The sequence below is a fragment of the Heloderma suspectum genome, chromosome 4 (assembly GCF_057233095.1).
Source record: "Heloderma suspectum isolate Gila_16-S chromosome 4, 16-S_ref, whole genome shotgun sequence".
Classification (NCBI taxonomy): Eukaryota; Metazoa; Chordata; class Lepidosauria; order Squamata; family Helodermatidae; genus Heloderma; species Heloderma suspectum.
Window position 1 is genome coordinate 65,037,760 of NC_139461.1, and position 18,186 is coordinate 65,055,945.

Consider the following 18,186-nt stretch of genomic DNA (forward strand, 5'->3'; position numbering starts at 1 on the left):
GGAGAAGCTAAGAGAGGCAAAGGTTGGTGGACAATAGCTTCAGGGACCTAACAGCTGTATCCCAATCCCTGGGTGACAGCAGCTCTGCTGTCATGAAGAATGGGGGGGGGGTCTTGTGGTAGGAGGGTGTCATTCTGAGGAAGATGGAGCCGGGAAGCATCTGGTTCCGCTTGAACGTTCCCTAGGGGATAAAAATGAAAATGTTTCTGATTGCCCAAACATAGAAGGGGAAGAAATAGGCCATAAGCAAATGATGAATCCCTTCCAAGGGACCCGTTCCTTGGAAGATGAGCAAATACCCTTTCACAATAAGGATGTGTCTCCAAGAGAAGGGGGCTTGTGGTAGTGGGTGATTCAGTCATTAGACACATAGACAGCTGGATTTGTGATGGGCATGTAGACTGCATAATACATTGCCTGCCTGGTGTGAAGGTTACAAATATCACAAGCCATTTAGGTAGCCTTCTAGTGCTGAGGTAAAGTCAGTGGTCATGGTCCATGTTGGTACCAATGATATGGGGAAATGTAGTTGTGAGGTCCTGGACCAAATTTAGGTTGCTAGTTAGGATGTTGAAATCCAGGACTCCCAAGGTGGCTTTCTCTGAAATGCTACCTGTTCCACACGCAGGGCCAGCTAGAGAGGCGAAGCTGAGAAGTCTCAATGCATGGATGAAACGGTGGTGGAAGGAAGAGGGGTTCAGATTTGTTAGGTACTGGGGAATATTTTGGGACAAGCCAGGCCTGTACAAGAGGGACGGGCTCTACTTGAACCAAAATGATACCAAACTGCTGATACTAAACACAAAAAAGGTGGCAGACCAGCTTTTAAACTGAACCCTGGGGGAAAGCCGACAGGAACTGGGAAGCATCCAGTTTGGACTGAACCATCCCTAGGGGATGAAAATTAAAATGTTTCTTACTGCTGAAATGTAGAAGGGAAAGAAATAGGCCATAAGCATATGGTAAAACATGATAGCCAATCAAAGAGGCCTAAGTGCCATAGCAGAAGATGCACATGCCAGAGTCATCTGGGGGCAGATGCTGTGATTAGGTGTTTCTATGCAAATGCTAAAAGCCCCCAAGCCAAAGTGCTTAGGTTGTCTATGCTTTCTTTGACATATAGAGCAGCATCTCCTCCAGTATGCCCTTCTCTGTCCTTCCTATGGCATTTATATACAGAGATGACTGTATCCCACTGTTTTTCTCCATTCCACCAGGTTTCCAGAATGCCCACTACATCTAGGTTCTCCTTTAAAACCAGGCACTCCAACTCTTTTAATCTGTCTTCACTGCAGAAGATATAGGACAGATACATGTGCCTGAACTGATGTTTTCAGGAAGGGAGTTGGAGGAACTGAGGCAAACATTGGTAACAAAAATGAAGTTCTCAACCTTATTGACAAATTGAAAGTGAATAAATCACCAGGCTCAGGTGCTATCCATCCTACAGTTCTTAAAAAACTCAAATATGAAATTGCTGAACTTCTAACAAAAATATGCAACGTGTCCCCAAGATCAGCCTCTGTACGAGAGGCTGGGAAATGGCCAATGTAACGCCAATTTTTTAAAAGACTTCCAGGGGGGACCCAGGAAACTGCAGGCCAGTTAGCTTGACATCTGTTCTGGGTAAATCGGTTGAAGGCATTATTAAAGATAAAATTAGTAAGCATATAGAAGGACAAGCCCTGCTGAAAAAGAATCACAGCTTCCGCAAAGGCAAGGCCTGTCTCACTGACCTTTTAAAGTTCTTTGAGAGTGTCAATAAACATGTAGACAGGGGTGATCCGGTAGACACTGTTTACTTGGACTTCCAAAAGGCTTTTGACAAAGTCCCTCACCAAAGACTCCTCAGCAAACTTAGCAGTCATGGAATAAGAGGACAGATCCTCTTGTGGATCAGCAACTGGTTAAATAACAGAAAGCAGAGAGTAGGAATAAATGGTAAATTCTCCCAGTGGAGGGAATAGTGGGATCCCACAGGGATCTATATTGGGACCAATGCTTTTCAACTTATTCCTAAATTATCTGTAATTAGGAGTGAGTAGTGAAGTGGCCAAGTTTGCCAATGATACCAAATTATTTAGGGTGGTTAAAAGAAAAAGGGATTGCGAGGAGCCCCAAAAGGATCTCTCTCTAAACTGGGAGAGTGGGTATCAAAATGACAAATGGGTTCAATGTAAGCAGGTGTGAAATGATGTACATTGGGGCAAAAAATCCCAACTTCAAGTATAAGCTAGCAGTGACTGACCAAGAAAGAGATCTTGGGGTTTGGGTGGGCAGCTCAGTGAAAATAACCCAGTGTGCAGCTGCTGTGAAAAAGACAAATTCCATGTTAGGCATAATTGGGAAAGGAATTGAGAATAAAACTGCCAGTATCATACTGCCCCTCTACAAATCTGTGGTGCAACCACACTTAGAATACTGTGCACAACTCTGGTCACCACAACTGAAAAAAGATATTGTAGAATTGGAAAAAAAAATTCAGAAAGTCAGGTTGCTTACCTGTAACTGTAGTTCTTCAAGTGGTCATCTGTGCGTCACACATATGGGCTCTGCGCCTGCACGGAGCCTCGATTTGGGAAACATCTATAGCTGAGGAATTTTGGAGGGAACCCTCTCCCCACCATCCCAATGTGCATACTCTACCAGGTTCCCACTCAATCCCTCAGTTCCAAGGAGACTGGCAATTGTGGCCCCCTTAGAAACCAAGGAACCTCGGTACCAACAGAGAAAAAACATTACACTGACACTGTAGTGGGGATGGTGGGTGGATTGTGCAAATGCACAGATGACTACTCGAAGAACTACATTTACAGGTAAGCAACCTGACTTTCTTCTTTGTGCATCACACATATGGGCAAATAACAAGCTTACATATCAGGAGGTGGGTTGGTGTCCTCTTCGAAGTACCTCTGACAGAACTGTCCAGCCAAAAGAACAATCTCTCCTGGCTTACATGTCGAGATGCTAGTGCTTGACACAGTGGACAGGGTCGACTATGTTGCCACCCTACAGACATCTGGTATCGACACCCCTCTTGTAAATCCCACTGACGTCGCTACCACTCTGGCTGAGTGCACCCTCGCCAGACAAGTCCAACCATCTCAGATCATAAAACAGTTTAGCAGCCTGGACTACCCAGGACGTTAGGCACTGGGAGGAGACGGGGAGCCCTTTCTTAGATCCCCCATAACAAACAAATGCTGGGACCAACAAAGTGACTCTGTTCTAGCTTTACAGGATGCCAAAACCCTGCAAATATCTAAGGTGTGTAGCGTTTTTTCAATTGCTGACAAAGGCAAAGCAAAAAAGGCAGGAAGAACTATATCCTGACCCAAATGAAAGCTTGGAACAACTTTAGGCAAAAAGGCAACATCGGGACAAAGTATTACCTTGTCCTTATGAAAACACAGATATGGAGTGTCCACTCTAAAAGCACATAACTCTCCAGAGTGTCTGGCAGAGGTAATGGCCACTAAAAATGCCACTTTTAGAGAGAGGACGAAAATCCACTGTAGCAACTGGCTTGAAAGGTTTCCTGGTGAGTGCACGCAGTACCACTGATATGCTCCATGCTGGCACCAGAGATCTTGCCAGAGGGGCAAGATTCCCAACTCTCTTCAAAAATTGATGAACCAAAGGATGGGAAAAAACAGAACAATTGGCAACAGGACAGGAAGCCAAAATGGCTGCTATATAAACCGGAAGAGAAGAATATTTAAGTCCTTGCTCATGGAGCAACAACAAAAAATTCAGTATGTCCTGTATGGTACAGCAGGCAGGGTTAAAATCATTGTCCTGAGCAAAAGATGTAAAACTTGCCCACTTACCTGCATAAGGTTTTCTGGTGGCAAGTTTCCTAGCTGCCTCAAGAACAGCTTGAATTGGTGCAAGTAAGTTCATCCAATCTAGGGCTGGATCCGCCATAAGATGCAAGGTAACTAGGTCCGGTGTCTCACTTTGTCCACATCTCTGAAGAGCAGGTTCGGTATCAGTGGGAGTTGAAGATACTCTCCCCTGGCCTGGTACAGGAGTCTGGAAAACCACGCCTGCCTCAGCCACCGCAGCATGATCAGGATGCCATCTACATTGACCCTCTCCATCTTCGCCACCACTCGGATGAGGAGTGGAAATCAGGGAAACATAAAGAAAGCTTCTGCTCCAGTCTCTCGTAAATGCATCCCCTAGGGACCATGCACCTCTGCCAGCTCAGCTGCAGAATGTCTCACACACAGCATCCTCCTCTGACGCAAACAAGTCTATGACAGGGTGACCCCATCGACTGAACAGCCAGTTGCGTACACTTGCCTTGAGTTCCCGTTCATGAGATATTGGAAGAGAGCGACTGAAGTGATCTGCCCAACAGTTGTCCTTGCCTGCCACATGACTCGCAGTAAGGACAATCCTCTGAGCAATGCACCACTCCACGATCCACATCAATAGACAAAGTAATGGTACAGAGTGGGTCCTACCTTGTTTGTTGAGGTAATACATAACTGTCATGTTATAGGATGCGATTTGAATATGACGGTGGAAACGACCTCCTTGAATGCTCTCAGAGCCTTGTTGACATCAAGAAGTTCTAAAACATTGATGTGGTTGCTGGCCTCGTTCTCCATCCACAACCCCTGAGTAGAGAGGTCCCCACAATAAGCACCCCCATCCTAGTAGAGAGGCATCTGTTGTAACGAGCCATGATGGAGTAGGAAGCTGGAAAGGTGTGCCTTGTATGAGGTTGGGTAGCACCGTCCACCACTGAAGAGAAGCTTTGACAACAAAATGGAGATGAAGGTAGATGTTCTGCACATCTTGTCAAAGGTTGAAGGACCTTATAAACCAGTTTTGTAGTGTTCTCCTGTGGAGATGGGCATATTGCACTACTGCTGTCATAGCCGCCATCAACCCCAACAACTTTTGTATCGTGTAAACAAGCACGGTGCAAGGGCCCTGAATATCAGTAGCCAACTTCACCAACACGTGTGCTCGATCCCGAGGCAGGAACGCTCGACCTCTGACCCAATGGACTGGATAAGTCTGGCGGGAGTCAAGACTGACTTCTCCAGGTTTATGCATAAACCTAGGTCTTCCAATAGATCCAGTGTCCATAGAATGGCACTTTGCAATTGGCTCTCCAACTGAGCAACCAGAAGCCAGTCGTCGATGTAAGGATAAATTTGAATTCCTTGTAGTCTCAGGTGTGCACATACCATGGCCATACATTTTGTGTTGACTCATGGAGCCGTGGTGAGCCAGAACGGCAAAACCCAGAACTAGTAAGGGAAGCCGTTGACTGCAAACCGAAAGTGCTGGCTGAATTCCTCTATCGCAACATGAAAGTACGCGCCTTTTAAGTCAATGATCGTGAACCAATCTCCTGTCTGCAGAAAGGGTAGGATTGAGGTCAACGTCGTCATTCTGAACTTTTTGGGTGAGATGAACGTGTTGACCCCTCTGAGGTCCAGAATTGGGCAAAGCCCTCCGTACCTTTTTTTGGTACTGTAAAATACTGGTAATAGCAACCCCCTTGCATGTCCGTGGGAGGCTCCAGCTTGATTGTGCCTTTCAGCAGGAGGTTGCTCACCTCTTCTAAAAGCACCAGAGAAGAAGTCATGGTTGTAATGCCCAAAAAGGGAGGAACAGTGTAAAACTCGAATCCATAGCCTTGGCATACAATCTCTAGGGCCCAAGAATCTGTTGGTATCCCCTCCCATGCTGTAAAAAAGGTGGCAAGATGGGAGCGAATCATCTTGTCATAATTGATGACAAAACCGCTATTTTGTTTAATGCTTTACTATTTTAAAAAAGTTAGAGGATGCTCAGAGCACACCTATACTTTGCAGGGATGGCCACCAGAGTTTAGAGGTAGGCAAGGTGAAGTAAATGCCATGAGATAGCTCAGAACTCTTGATGGCCAGCCGTGAAATGGCAGAAACATCAGGGAAACACAGGCAGGGAAAAAATTGGGGAAACACCCCTTGACTGGGTCAGTGAGGCCACAGCCAGGTGAAAGACACACCCCTGGGCAGGGAAACCATGCTGGAGTAAATGTGGAGGGTGGTGCACACCACAACAGAAGGAGAACAATTGGACTAAAAGTAGTTTCAGAAGAACCTGTTTTTCAGTGCGAAACTCCGTGGTGGCTGAGAGATGGTTCAATGTCATGTGCCCTGAATGACCGCCAACCACAGCAACTTCAAAGTAAATTGCTCGTGGAGACACTCCCTTGGATGATGCCTTCCAAGATCAGATTACTAAACTTATAAAGAGGAGGGAGATAGTAGTAATGGGAGACTTCAACAACCCTGATATGTGTTGGAAGTCAAACATTACTAACAATGGAAGGTTTAATAAATTCCTGACAAGCCTTGCTGACAATTTTATCATCCAGAAGGTGGTAGAAGAGATAAAGGGATAAGCTATCCTAGAACTGATCTTCACGAAAACGAAGGACTGGTTGATGAGGTTAAAGTAATAGTAACCTTGGGTTGAGGTGACCATGATACTGAGGAAACAGAAAGCTGAGTGTAGTCACACATGCACCTTTGAGTTTAGGAAAGTAGATTTCAATAAGTTTAAGGAAAATACTGGATGGGATTCCATGGGTAAACTAGAAATACTTGGGGAGAATGCAATTCAAAGCAAGATGTGGAAGGCACAATAACAAAATTATCATGAAGAAGAAAAAAGGAAGGGATCTAAAGAAACTGGGGGTGTGTGTAGCTGCATAAGGAGCTTTCTGATGAACACAGATTGAAGAGGCACATTTATAGGGAATGGATGAGGATAATCAAATAACCAAAGTTTGTAGGGAGAGCGTCAGGACTAAAGCGCTAACAGAATGAGCTTAGGCTTGTAAGAGATGTCAAAACAAAAACAAAAACATCTTTTGTTATGTTTGGAGTAAGAGGAAGAACAAGGAAATGCATGGAGAAGATGGATAAACGTTAGCAGGTGGCAGAGAAGGTGGAACTGCTCACCACAATGGTTCTGGTCCTTCTTGTACGGTCATGTCCAGAAGCGGTTATGCTGCATTGCATAACTGTTAGTTTACAAGCACCAGGGTACCGTTCGGCATTACCCCCAGACTCCACTCCTTCGGTTCAATAGGAACGGATGCCTGCATCATCCTACACTGCGTCTGCAAGCCAGAGATTCTCACAGTGGTAAACTGTATCAACTACTTTTTACCAAGTCAGACTATTAGACGTGTATAGCCAATTCTGTGTGGCCATAGCTCACCATTTCTCAGACAGAGGCCTTCCCCAGCATTGCTATTTAGATTATTTTCCTGGAGATGCTGGGGATTGAACCTGGAACTTCTGAATGAACAGCATGTTCTCCTATTGCTGCTCATAAGAACATAAATCTCTCAGTCACTGCGAGAGGCTCTGACAATGCTAATCACCTGCAAGCAGAGCGCTTGATAACAGCATTCCACTTTTTGTCCTTTATACACACTATTAGATTTAATAGTATTAAATAGTGTAAAATATAATGCCTATACTATTTGGACATCTAACGTTACTCAATTCGTTAAACACAAGATGGGTTCACTGTGTGATTCTCTCCCAGATGATTAGCGTGAGTTGGCCCGCGTCTTTCACTCAGAGGCAACAAGAGTAGCAAGGCAGCAGATTAACACTGCTCGACACCAAATGGCTTGTGATGCGGAGAAATTGCACTCCGTAGGCATGCTTGGTTGCGCTCGGCTGGACTTACACAGGAGGGGTGCTCTCGGATTGAGGACCTACCATTCACTGGTGATGGGTTATTTAATGATGAGGCTATGGATACCATGCAGAACGCTAAGGCCACGGCATGAAAAATGGGGTTTTCACAAGCGCAGCCAACGTTTAAGTAACGCAGATGGTACTGTCAATCATCATTTTGACAGTATGAGCAAAGTATGATCAAAATCTGTATGATTTTGACAGTATGATGACAGTATGATCAAAATCTCACTATTGTGCATTTGCCAGGAAGTCATATACCCCTGGCTCACTATTGCGCAACAACGCTATTGCATGATAGTGAGATGGGGGTACAGGAATTGCTGGCAAATGTGCAATAGAAGACAGTGAGATAATGAGATAGGGGGCAATGCTTGCTAATGTGGTTTTAAAGGGAAAGAAATGTTTTAAATGGTGGAATCAGGCATAGGTTGGGAAGCAGGTGTCTCCTCAGAAGTAACTCCCATTGTGGTCAATGAGGCCTGTTCCCTAAATATCAATGCTGCATTTCTTTACTGTTTGCTTTGTTGCTTTAAGGAAGTAATTAATGCGAAGCTTCGCTCCTTTGTATTATGGGAGCTTCAGGAGAAGGAGAAAGGGGGATAGAGCTTGGACAGGGCAGGGGGGGGACCTCTCTTATTGGTTGAGCAGCCCCTGCCAGTCTGAAGACATTCCCTCCAATCCCCCCACCCCACCCAGAAGTATGTTCCTGTGAAGTGACTTAGAATGGTGCAGTGCACTCGTTTGTGGAGCCCTACATGGACCAAAGCTGGTTCCTTGAAAAATCTGGGTAAGCCACCATTTGCTTCTCCTTCCATTGTCAAAGATCCCCCAAGTCTTCTGCCTGGCTTGGCAGGTTGCAGCAGATTCCTACAATAGTGCTATCATTTCTGTGTCCTTTTAATTTTACCCAAATGCTCTTAAACAACCTTCCATGCTGAGATTCATGGATGTGTCTGCATCCTTTGCAAGTGTATGCATCCTTTACATATAATGATACTCCCTTACACTTTGGTCTATTCCTTTTGAATAAGTTATACCCTTAGATCTCTACATTCTAATCATGCTTCTCATCTAAGGATGCTGGAGAAATCCGCTGCAGACCCAAATGTGGTCAAATTCCTGGGAATCTGACCTGTGGAGTCCACAGCGGACCGGTTCTCCATGCTAGTGGGCCTCTGGATTGTTTGTGGATTTTTTTGCTCTTTAAACAGGGCACGATACACCAATTGCAGCCGCAACTGGTGTATCTTGGGGAAATTGCGGCCATAATTAGTGTAATTAGTTTACACCATTAGTGGCCATAAAGTGCTTAGCTATATGTAAATTGCGGCTGTAATTTGCCCAAGATATGCCAGTTGCAGCCGCAGTTGGCATAGCTTGTCCTATTTAAAGGGGGGGGGGACTGCAAAAAATCTGGAAGACACTCAGGGACTCTGGGGAAATCTGCTGAGAGAGTTGGTTCCCTTATTTTAATTTTAATACCAATTAAAAATCATTCTGCAGCATCAGGATCCAAAAATCTTTTTATCTGGCCTTCAAAAAGAATGCAAAATGTAGCTGGATATTTAATATGATATTGCAGGTTAATTTCCTTTGCCAAACTTCTCACTTTGGTGAATTGCCTTCTTCTGTCAGGGATTTCTTTAGTATAATCAGGAAATAGCATAATCTTGTAATTTGCTGGTCCCCATCGGAGCTCACCTCGTTCTCTTGCTGGACACATAAGATAATTTTTTGTGGAGACTCGTGAAAATTGAACAATAAGAGTTCCAAAAGTCCCTTTTGTGCCACGTATTGAACCAGGAACATGATATGCATGCTCAATATCAAGTAAAAAATCAGATGGTAAAGCAAATAGCTCATGCAAAAGTTTATCCATAAATTCAGCCAAACCTATATCAGTAGCCACGTCTTTAATACCAAGGATACGTAGATTCGTTCTGCATGTGAAGGCCTCTTGTTGAGAAATTTGAGCAGACAAAATATTGTGAGGCACTTCCATGGCCGTTTCATGAGCAGTAACCCGATCTTCAAGAGCATTAACCTTCGCTTCCATCTTTTGAAAAGAGATATTAATTAACTCCACAGCCCCCTGAAGGGCAGTAATTGAGTCCTGAATTGTTTCAAGTTTCTTTGACTGCTCTGGTAGCTGAGAAGACATAGTTTTTATCAAAGCAAGCAACTCCTCTTCATCTCCGGCATTTCTAGAAACCTTTGCTGAGGGAGCAATTGGGGGCGTAGGTGGCATTCTCAAGCCTTTCCTTTTTTCCTTTGGTACTGCCATCCTCCACTTTCAAAAGCACAAGCAAGTATAATTGCAGAAACAAAAACAAAAAAACCACGCAGATTTAATTACAGGTCCTCAGATATTGCTGGTAGTTTATATTCAGAAGTGCTATTTGGAGCCATTTGTCTTTATGTCTCCTAATTGCTTAGGAGTTTCAAACAGAATTCAGTAGATGACACTCGGGCGTCTAATCTTAGATTTCAGTCCCTCTGTTTTTCTGCAGAAGCAGCTGTTCTTCCAAGATTTCATCTGGATGGTAATGTAAGCTTCACCTTTTAATTCCAGGGGAAGATAAAAAGGTTTCTCAACCTTTTCCCAGCTGTTTGAGATAAGCAATCTGCGGAGCTCTGCAAGTCACTGCAGGACGCCATGGCTCCAACCGGATATCTCAGAAACCAAGCCTTTTCTGATGACATTATCCATGTAGGCAGTTTTTCAATGCCAGTATTCTTCTCTCTCTTCCTAGGACATAACCTTCAACATGAAGGAGTGATGATAATGGCACCTATGCCCCAAAGTCCTTCACTTTCCTACCCAGAGCCTCGTAGTAACTGGCAACATGTTCAAAGCCGTGTCTGCCAGTATCATTTTTTCCCACATGGATCAGCAGGAATGGAGAATGATCCGCAGGCTTTATGGGCCTTGGAATGCTCTTTCACATCCCAGCTATGTGTACCAAGGAGAAAACTCACCTTCTACAATGACATATCAGGACAGCACATCACTGCCTCCATTCCTTTCAGTAAGGGCTCCCCAACCACCACACATCCTCTTTTAATTATAGCCACAGCAGGAGTCCTCCCATCCACAGAGGCCTCTGAGGCCTACTTTGTGCTCTGTGAAGCCTGGCTCACCTGTCATTGTTCTAGTGGTCCAGAAACATCGTTGACGGGTTGGCCCTGGAATGGACTGCATAGCTCCAAAGTCACAGAATGTTTTACTGATTGCGTGTGATGTTCTTGCATGTGCCTGTCTCCTGCATATATCTGATTTTCTTCCTCATCCTTAAAGTCTCCACTTCCTGTTGTCCTTTTAGAGTGCTTCCTGTATTCTGTCCAGAAACTCATCTTCCCTGATAAAGCACAGCATGGACAGGTGCACCCGAAGCCCTAGACCTTCCAGCTTGCACTTGTGTAGTTTTGCACATCCTCACGCTGGAAAAAACATAGCACATATATAACAACTTAGCACAATAGCTCCCTTGCCAACCATGTTGCTCCGTTCTCTGCACAAGTGACACGGCCTTTCCTGGACTTCCCTTCAAACACTTCTGTTAAACTCCCAAATGAAAGTCCCTGTTCACTGGTCCTGAATTCCAAACCACCGAATAGAATGATAGTATCTGCTAGGTGACTTTGGCAGAGAAATGCTTATGCATGCATTCCCATATCTTTGAGCTTCAGGCTTCCCTCCTGAGGCATTCTGGACAGCAGGACTTGGGTGCAACGCTGCTAGTTATTTTTCCAGTTAGTGTGAAGGAATGATGGTAACTAGAGTAACTTGCCTATAACCAATGCTGACATTTTACCACCTTTCATCCTCCACCCACATTGGATGTAGAAGTGAATTGTCCATCTCACTGTTTTTGCTTGCTTGCTTGCTTTATTTATTTATTTAAAATATTTCTATCCCACCCTATATCATTAAGATCTCAGGGTGGCATACAGATAAAATCAGTGTAAAAAGTATATAACAATAAATAATTTAAACACCTAAAAACATATTAAACTATTAAACAAGCTAAAACCAGTAAAAATCTAAAACAATAAAACAGTTAAAACAATGTGCCAGGGAATGCATTTAGCCCTCGAAGGCTTTGGTAAAAAGCCACATTTTTATTTGGCGCCAAAACAAGACCAATGTCTGTGCCAATCGGGCCTCCAAATCTGGATCCAGATTTAGAGGTGTGCAACTGGGCCTGTGGAAGTGGATTTATCTGCCCTTCTAACTTCCCCCAGAGCAGCCTGTCCAGCCCCCTGAAAATGCTACACAGGGGGTCAGAATCCCTGCTGAATAGGGTGAACTGTGGGGGGCAGGGGAGGATCTTCAGAAACTGGCCAGCGACACCTTTCATAATCGGAGCCCTTCATCTACAGAAGGCAGATCCTGGGTCCAATCCATAGTGTTCTTTGCACACATTACAACATGATAGCTGCAGCTTGCTGAATGCATTGGGTAGTTATCTCCAGCCATTTCTTTTGGTTTTTGCTGTGTTGAAGCATAGAGGAAAATTCCGAGATGTATTTTTTTGTACCAATGTATAGGTATGGCTTCCCATTTAGTAACAGCCACCACATGGCACCCTTTATTGTATGCATTGTCTGTTGTATAAATCTAAGAACATATGAAGAGCCATAATGGATCAGACCAACAACCTATCTAGTTGTTGTTGGTCTGATCTAGTGCAGCATTCTGCTCCCACAGTGGCCACCCAGATGCCTATGGGGAAGCCCGTAAGCAGTGCAACAGTGCAATAGCACCCTCCTGCTTGTGTTCCTCAGCTACTGGTATTGAGAGGCATACTATCTCTGATATTGGAGGTAGCATATGGCCATCATGCCTAGTAGCCATTGATAGACTTATCCTCCATGAATGTGTCCAGTCCCCTTTTAAAATCATCCATGTTGGTGGCCATTGCGATATCTTGTGGTAGCAAATTCCATAGTTTATCTATGAACTGTATGAAGAAGTTCTATATTTGTTCCGAGACTGTACTAACCTTTCAGCATCCAAACTTCCACCACTGCATGCCCCATATAGAGTCACAGAGATTTACTTTCCAAAATAGGAGTTGCTGTTTATTTTCACTGTGGGGAGGCCTGGTTTGTGTTTTATATAGAGTTGGTCTTTTCATCTTGATATGCTAATATCTGAAGACAGGACTAAACTTTTTGCAGACGCTGCTGTACCAAAGCTGTTTTTTAAAAAAAGAGTGTTTCCTATTTATAACTACAGCAGTTTCACTGAAAGATGGTACTTCAAAAACAATTAAGAAATACGAACATTATACTTCCAATCAGTCCCAGACCATTAGCAAAGAAACGCATTTTAGGTTTTTTTTTGCATTCCAAGTATCTTGTGGCCCAAATCTGCTTTTTGTCACCAGATTTATATATGAACATTATGCATTTCTGTTGTAGATGTGCTTTATGTCCTGAGATAGATGGCTCATATTTGGAGTAAACCTTGATCATGAGGGTTTAAATCGATGAATGGTTCACTGGGAAGAAGTAGCTTCAGATTTTACCTTATGTAGGGTAGAGGAAAAACCCCACTGCCTTACGTTCTTGTTCCCTATAGTAGTGGGTATTAGGGCTGTGCACTGTTTTGGTCCGAGTCCTGAAGCAAATGAAGGTGCAGGGGTGGGGGCTTCATTGAGCTCCAAAGCAGGTCAGAATAGGCAGTCTGAAGTGAAGCGGGTTGCCCCCAAAGTACTTGATGTGCCTTGGAGATTCAGACCTATTCTGAAGCCCAGACAACCTGTCTCTAAAATGTATCAACTTGTAAAGATCAAGGAGGGGGCAAGGAAGAAGAGGGGAAGGGGAAGGGGAGAGGAGGGAAATGGTGAGCCTTGACAAATGGCAACTCTAGTTGCCAGATTAGGGCTGAACTTAACCCAGCAGCCTCCAATCAGTGACAGTGATTGGGGGGGAAGAATGCTGTTTATAACAGATCAGTCTGCGTTGGTTTCACTGTGAGAGAGAGTTGGCTGCCTAGATCTGTGTGGTGTGTGTTCTACTGCAGCTTTGCTTGTCATTCTTCTTCCTTCCCACCCAGTCCTTCTCAATTCAACTATTCCTATTAGTCTTCCCTTTCTTTATTTTCTACTAGATTCATTATTAAAAAAACAAAAAAGCAATTAAAAAGTACTTTAGTTTCTTTGCCTTGTTCTTTGGCTCCTCCCCCCTTCTCAGTTCCTGTATTCCTTCCCTTCCCATTTTCAACTCTTATCTTGCACGCACACCCCACAAGTGAGCGGCCACAGGTCTGACACCTTCTCTCCCAGTGCTACCCTCTGGCACCTGCCGGAGAGGAGGACCAGAACCACCGCAATACGGTGTCTCCAATGCTCAACCCCTCCAGGCGGTCCAGGAGGATACCGTGGTCAACGGTATCAAAAGCTGCTGAGAGGTCAAGGAGAACAAGGAAGGAGCATTCACCCCTATCCAGAGCCCTCCTCGTATCATCCACCAAGGCGACCAAAGCCGTTTCTGTCCCATGCCCAATCCTGAAGCCCGACTGAAATGGGTCTAGATAATCGGTTTCTTCCACGTGTGCCTTCAACTGCATCGCCACCACCCGCTCAATCACCTTGACTAAAAATGGCAGATTCGAGACTGGGTGAAAGTTGTTCAGAACTTGGGGATCCAAGGAGGGCTTCTTTAATAGTGGTCTTATCACTGCCTCCTTGAGGGCTGATGGCATCACTCCCTCCTCAAGGGAGGCGTTCACCACCACCCTGATCCCCTCACCCAGTCTCTCTCTGCAGTCCATAATGAGCCAAGATGGGCAAGGATCAAGTAAGCAGGTGGTTGGCCTTACAGATGAAAGCACCTTGTCCACTTCATCAGAAGGAAGAAGCTGGAGCTGATCCCACAAAACTGGTTTGCCACAGGCCGCCTCTTGCTCACTAACTGTATCCACAGCGCATGGAATAACACTCCTAATCAGGTAAACATGAAAGTTTGATATTGACTATTAGATTGCGAGGAACCTAGGTTTTACTATGTTGAAAATATGCTTGCTATTATTTTCATTATACTCTTAGGGCGCAATCCTATTCAGATAGGCGGCCACCTCCGAGTTCAGAAGCAACCGCCTATCCAATGCAAGGCAGAAGCATGGAGGGGATTGTTCCTTCCACTCTTCTCTTGCCCTGCATTCCAGCTGTCTAGCCACGGGAGGGCAGAGCAGCAGAGGAGGCTGCTCTACTACACATTGGATGTGTCGTACAGGCATTTCTGCCCTCCCAGCCTCGGAACGCCCTTCGGGAATGCCCCTTTTTGGCCACTCCGCACTCCTCTTGTGAGCACAGAGGACAGGGCTGTTCTGCACTGCCTCCAAGGCAGTGCGGAAGTCAGGGGAGGTCAGTTCTCCGGAAGCGTGAGCTCCGAGGTCAGTTCCCAGAAAACCAGATATCCTATGGCTGTCTAGCCGCTGTCTAGCAGCCATAGGATTGCTCCCTTAGTGATTTATGAATGTTTGTAATCTGCCTCATCTTAGCTAATACTTTTTATTCTCTTGGACTGTTTGAGCAATAAATATATATATTCTTTAATACCAACTTTGTGTTGTCTGGCTTGAGAGAGATTTCAGGGACCACTAACTACCCATACAGTAATGCTTGAAGCCCTAAACACTTGGTAAAGATTTGCAAATCTATTACCGGGGGGGGGGGGGGCTGTCCTCAAAGCTGTTTATTCGCTCTTGATCTGATGAATCTCAGATTCACCCATTCAAGTTTGGGAAAGAAGCTAGTTGGCTGGAGCAAGAAAAAGTTATTCATTTCAATCATAAGCCAGAGTATCATCAAAGGTTGCTACATTTTTCCCCAGCACCTGCTTCTGTGAGTTTAACAGTTTACATCCATCTGAGACACAGATTTAGCAGTAAAGCTCTTACTTTCATAGAAACAAAAGTTGAGGAAAAGTTCACATAAGTTTCTGCCAGGCTACTAGTAAAAGACACATGAGCAGGACCAAGAAAAGAGAGAAAAGATACGGGCTTCCCCTTAAAATTGGAACTTCCTCCTAGCACAGCCTTCTCCAACCCGGTGCCCTCCAGATGCTTTGGATTTCAACTCCCATCAGCCCAACCAGCATGACCAATGGAAAAGTATGTTGGGGTTGTTTTCTAAAATGTCTGGAGGGCACTAGGTTGGGGAAGGTTGTCCTAGCACAAATGTGTTTTCTCAGCTGCTCTCTTTCAAATCTTTCCTCAAAACATTTTTCTTTAGCAAACATAATCTCCTCCGAGTGCTGCAGCCTTTCCATCATTTGCTTTGTAGAATTGCAATCAATTTTAGAGGCAGCACTGCAAACATGATTTGAATATTGCAGTCCAATGGTGTCACCTCATACAACATGAGGTTTCATGAAGACACGACGTTGTTCTCTCACAGCACAGAAATGATTACAAAACTAAATTGGTTAAATCTCAGGGAAGTCTGCTATACCTTCTCTCAGAAGGTTGCTAGTAGCACCTTTGATACAGGGGGTATTTAAACTTTTCAAATACCTCCACTTTACTAAATGCATGCTTCTGCTCTTCAGAGAACAAAAATCAAAGCTCTCTTAATGAGAACCATGTGATTGGCAACAGAAAGAAGCATTGTTCCAGCTTCAGTAACCAGGAAACGATGGAAGAACCAGAAGAATGCATATATGTTCAGAAGTCCAGTGCTGAACTTTGCATTTCAGTGTATCTGCTTCTCACCTTAATATCTTTCACCTCTGGCAGTTGCTAACTGTATGCAGCTACCAAGATGGAAGAAACCATTTTCAACCATTTGAGAAAGTATGATTTCATGCTTTACTCTAGAAATGAAACTTCATCAGTAGGAGGATTGAGAAAGTCAAGTACACGATAAGGTATGTACACACATGCAAAGTTTACCCTCTGTGGAAGACTTAGGGCACAATCCTATTGCGATAGGCGACCACCTATCCAAAGCAGGGCAGGCTGTGCGCGGAGGGGATCTTTCCCTGCACTCCAGCCGCCAATTGCAGCTAATTGGCTGATTTTGGCTGTCTAGACACAGGACTTTGGAGGGGGGGGGGGAGTTTGGCTGAACAACACGTAGGAAGCATTGTACTGGCACTTCCGCACTCCCTGCACCCAGGAACACCCCCTTCTTCCTTGCTCCATGCTGCTCACCTGAGCGTGGAGCCCAGGGACAATCTGAGCTGCCCACAAGGTGGCATGGGAGGGGGCAGGAAGGCGGTTCCCAGAAACCAAACAATCCTATGGCCATCTAGCTGCTGTCAAGAGGCCATAGGATTGCACCTCAATTCTGTTATTACGTTTTTCAGCAAGTGATTCTAGTGTCTGCATAAAAGAAAAATGTGTTTAAGGAGACTAGCATCATCCTGAGCATGCTGAGGAATTCTAGGTTTAGAAGGTGACCCAGTCATGCTAGGCAATACCTTTGTTTAAGACCAATTAAAATGTGGCAAAACAATAAGCATGCTTTTGAGTTCTCTACAATGCTTCCTCAGTCAAGATGTTAAACAAAACACTATCTTGTGGTATTTTAGTTAGGTCTAATAAAAGTATTGCCCGACACTGCTAGTTTATTTTTTCCCTAATGGGCCCATATGGCTCCATGTGCTGCGTCTTGGGAGAATATTCAGGTTAGGCACTATCCCCACTATTTATTTGTGGCATTTGTATACCACTGAATATAATAAAAAGCTTCAATGGTTCATAGTATTAAAATACATTTAGGTACAATATTAAGAACACCATATGACAAGCACATTAAAACACCTACAGTAAAAACTATTGAAGGAGCAGCAAAGTGAAGTGGCATTAGTTTACTTACAGCCCAGGGAAAGCCTGTGTGAAAAGGTGTGTTGTTAGGAGGCATTTGAAAGATGCCACATTTTCTTCCTACCAAGCTGCATGGGGGAGGGTTTTCCAGAGGGCAGGTGCTGCTACAGAGAAGGCCTGCCATCAGGGTTCTTCATGGAAACATTCTTTTCATTTTGGAATGACCCTCCTCTGACAATCTTAGATGTCGCCTTGGTATATCTAAGGGAAGGCAGTCTGGTCCCAAGTTGTTTAGGGCTTTATATGGTAATAGCATAACCTTATAGTAGCCATACTAGTCTGTCTATCCCAGTATTACCTGACTAGCAGCAGATCTCCAGGGTCTCAGGCAGAGGTCTACTGAGTGACACCTCTCCACGTGTTTACTCACTCCCAAAGAATTCTAAAAGGTTGGTAGGACAAGACATATCTTTGCAGAACTATTTTGAATCTTCTTCAGGACTTGTCTTTCTGTATCAGGGTGGGGAACATGTGGCCATCCAGATGTTGTTGGAACGTAGTTCCCATTAGCCTATAGCCAACGGTGAGAAATGATGGAACTTTGAGGGCCACATATCCCCATCCCTTTCTTTGTGTTTGATAGCTTTAACACTTTCTACCAATTTACCTGGAACA